Source organism: Adiantum capillus-veneris, chromosome 10 (assembly GCF_014529385.1).
Source record: "Adiantum capillus-veneris isolate H3 chromosome 10, ASM1452938v2, whole genome shotgun sequence".
Lineage (NCBI taxonomy): Eukaryota > Viridiplantae > Streptophyta > Polypodiopsida > Polypodiales > Pteridaceae > Adiantum > Adiantum capillus-veneris.
Window position 1 is genome coordinate 83,660,403 of NC_140940.1, and position 4,506 is coordinate 83,664,908.

Here is a 4,506-nt window from a genome sequence, read left to right on the forward strand (position 1 = left end):
CCTATGAATGGCTAGAGAACACCAAATGAATTGACCTTGCAAAGCCTGGAGAAGAGTCAAGACCCGTATACATAGCTGCAGATTTGTTGCAAGAAGAATAGGAATTTTGCATTCATACATTACAAGAGTATAGGGATGCCTTTTCATAGTCTTTGTTAACTCAGTCAACGTCAGTTAACATAAGCTGCTAAAGACCGAAGACGTACAGATGCACATTGAGGATGAATACAAAGAAGCAATGAAGACTGGAGTTACATATTTTTCACGTTTTCCCAAAATGGTCATGTATTGTAAATTCTCGATTTATTTCAAGCCATTGTAATATTTTAATGTGTTACGGGCTCAATGGGAGTTCCAAGCTGTAAAGAACAGGTCAATAAGTGTGTCTAGGTTGCAGATACAGTAACCGGTGAAGTCCTAAAGGCCTTGGGCACCAGGACATTGCATATTTCTACCCTAGGTATATAAGATAGTGTGTAAAAGAAATTAGGGTTCTCAAGCTCATTTGTTGAGAGCACTCTTTGGTGAGAGCTCTTGAGGTGTGTGGTATGGAGTCCTTGAGATTCTCCGGTCCTTGCTCATGAGACTTGATTAACACTAAGCAATGATTCATTGTCTTTTACTATGCCTCTCTCATGCTTCTTATGATTTCCTATGATGCTTAGATTAACTAGATCTTAACTAATTAGTGGTTAATCCCTCTCTAATCTTGTGTGATTGCCCTCTCTTGCTTGTGTGTGCATGTAGGTTTGATTGGAGTGTGGTGCTCGATAGATCTATGTGTGTATGCTTGTGATTAGTGTGTTGCATGATAGGATTAGTGTTGTGTGCGTCTTGCAATCATAGTGTGTGTGATTGGGTTGATTGGAGTTGAAGAGAAGTAGATGTGGAGATTGTCCTTCATTGTGGCTTAGCTCCTCCACAGGCCGAGAAGCTCACCTTGTAGAGTTAACCATTTGTGGTACCACGATTAGCTCACTAACTGTGTGACTGTTTCCATGCCCTAGCCGGGTAGCTCATCCCTCCGAATTGATAATTTTGTTGTTCATTGGAGCTATGCAACTATGGGACCCCCCACATTTGGCGCCGTTGCCGGGGACGATGGCCTACGCTAGTGTAATTGTGGCATAATCGAATGTGTTTCACTACTAATTTCACTTTTGTGTTTATGTATTTGTGGGTTTTGGATGTGTGTGCATGAAGCAATGTGTCCATAATTCCCTAATTTGTCACCGTATCTTGCTAATTGTGTGATTACACACTCTAATTTCACACTAACCCTTTGATAATTTCACTATTTTTTGCTAACTTTTTAATTTGCTATGAAGGATGGAGCATCCAACCATTCAATTGATCTCAAGGGAAAGGTAATCAAGGTGGTATTCTCAACCTCCTTAGAATCTAAGCATGTGTAGAATTGTGTAGAGATCCCACCATGATGCAATGTAATGTTGATGCTATGTTGCATTGAAATTTTTTTTATTGTTCGTTTTCATGCTGTCGTAATGCCGAAATTTTTAAGATTTGGTGGCGTATGAATTTGATAAGTTTCAATTGCTAATTGGTGAATGTGTGTTGCTAATTGGGTGCCTAATTGAGTTAATTGCATGCTTGGATGGTCAATTTCAAGTGTGTGTGCACTAAAATCAAGTGTGTGTGCATTCTAATTGAGTGTGTGTATGCCTAATTTTAGGTGTGTGTGCACTATTTTGTCCATGTTTGTATACTTAAAAATTAATGTGTGCTTAATGATTTTTCAATTGTGATGATTGATTTGTGCTGTGTTCATGCCCAAGTAATGATTTGTGAAGTCACATTGTAAATTCAACAAGTTTAACCCTTTTGTGTGCGCACCTAAAGATTGGTAGAAACTGCCAATTTTATTAGTGTGTGTGTGCTTAAAAAGGGTTTAATTTGCATAATTGATTCTGTATTCTGGAGCTCAAAACAAGGATTTACACACTTCAATTGCCTCAAATTTTGACCTAATTTGTTGATAATTTTTCCGGTTTAATTGCCTAGTCTTGATTTTATTAATGAAATTGTTTGGCAATTAAATTGATGTAATTTCTACAATTTTATTTGGCTGCACTATTCCCCTACTATAAAGAATATTTATAAGTTTTTTGGATATTTTTTGGATAAGTTTTGTAATTTTTGGATAAGTTTTTGCATTAATATTCGAATAATTTCATAAAAATTTGATATTTTGCGATCTTTACGAGCTATTTTGTGTGTGCGTATTTACGACATCATTTTGTTTGCATTTGTGCCCTCCGTGGTCGAGTTTTGAGTTTCGCTATTTTCGGGGGCAGGATTGATATTTATGTTCGTAAATTGCATTTTTGATAAAATTTGCTATTTTTGGTGTGCTTTTGCATGTCAAAAATGTTCGGTTGTGAATGACAATGATTTCCTAAGGTTCCTATAATTTTTTGGAAATTTTTTGGGCTTTTTTGGCGACTTTTGGGAATTTTGGTTGAATTTTAGAGTTTTTGGCTAATTTTCGGTCTATTTTTGGTATTTTTTGGACTTTGGGAAATAAAAATAATAATAAAATAATAGAAAACCCGGTTCGAGCTCGACGTTGTGCCTTGTGGTGTATAAAAAAACTTCGTTGACTAGACCTTTACGGTCTGCTGGAATAACTCTCGCCGACATTATTTTTCCCGCTCTGAGTGAATCCACCTCACACTCACTCTCTCTCTCTTTAACTCTCTCTCTCACACACACACTCACTCTCTCTCTCTCTCTCTCTCCTCTCACTCACACACACTCACTCTCTCTCTCTCTCCACTCACTCTCTCTCTCTCCTCTCACTCACACACTCACTCTCTCTCTCTCTCTTCTCTCACACTCTCTGTAACTCTCACTCTCTCCCACGTCGCTACGTCACCGCCGCTGGCTGTAGTCAACACTCACTTTTGGCGTACCTTCCTGCCATCGCACGCGCGTCCTTCCTCCTACCCGTACTCACCGCCGTCAGGTCCGCTGCCCAATTTTCCCCTTCCTCGCTAGATGCAATCAAGAACCAACGCAGGTCAAACTCCTCCTCTGCTCCTGCTGTCACCCCCGGAATAAGGGCCTTCTCTCTGCATGCCATCCACGTGCTTACGTGTACCAATGTACCCTCTGCAGCTCGTCTTCAATCGCGCACGGCTGCCTACTCACTGGCAGAATCTCCACGCGCAGACAGTAGCCAGACAGGTAAGCACAAAGATCACTAAATAAAATAGTTTTAAAATATAAAAAATAAAATAAAATAAAATAATCACAAAAATGAATAAAAAAGGCAGTAAAAAACAACAATAGCCATTAAGAAAATATTAAAAAAAGTGGGGCTATTAAAAATTACAAAAAATTCACAAAAAACAACCAACAAAATAATTTAAAAATAAAAAAACAATAATTTTTTTTAAAAAAGGGAAAAAAAAAACTCATTAAAAAATAAAAACAAAAGAGCTCAAAAATTTCTAGAAAAATAGAAAAACACATAGAAAAATTCACCAAAAAAATAATTTTTAAAAAAATAAAAAATTCACATAAAAAATAAAAAGCTCTTCAAAACTTTATCAAAAATTCACCAAAAAATTTCACAAAAAAGATTAAAAAACTCCAATAAAAATCAATCAAGAAAGGGTTTAACAAATTCACCAAAAAAAAATAGAAAACATATAAAAATTTCATAGAAAAATAAAAAGCTCATAGAAAATCATTAAAATTTTTAAAAATACAAAGATAATTCACTAAAAATAATAAAAGTTTACAAAAAACTAATAAAAAATCCCAAATTGACCAAAAAATTTTCAACAAATCAAAAAATTTATAAAACCTTCAAAAATTTCAGAAAATTTCCAAAAAATTTCATTAAAAATCAAAACCTTCCCTTAAAATACCAAAAATTTGAGAAACTTCAAAATTTCACAAAAGATTTAGAAAAATAAAAAGGAAAATCCTCGAAAGTGCTAGAAAGAGCAAAAACAAATCAGAAAGAGCCAAAAAAAGCCAGAACGAGGCCGAAAGGCGAGCAAGAGAAAATAGGCAAAGCCTGGAAGAGTAGCACACATCGAGCAAACACCGCAAACCGAGCACACCGCGCCAAGTAAGCAGAAAAACAGCCGAAAAAAGCGAGAAATTGACCAACTCAAAGCTATTTGAGGAGGAGATAAATTTCAAAAAATATGCATGCTAAAAACGAGCAGGTGCAAGCAATTGTATTGAAAATTGAGCTTTCAATTAGATGAACAGACACAAATCACGGGGGATTGCAGATTAATCTGTTAAAGGCCCAGTTTTTTATCGTTTCAAAAGGTTGGAATTAATTTTGACACTGTCGAGCTAGAGTTAATCCACTCTTGTGAGTCTGAAGAACAGTCAACTGCAAAAGTGCTTTGGCTAAAGCAGTTTAATTAAAACCAAGCAGGAGAAATTTTGCTAATCGATACCTAAATCTACTAGGAAACAATTTATATAGAACCCGCCGACATGGACTCAAATCAAGCGGAG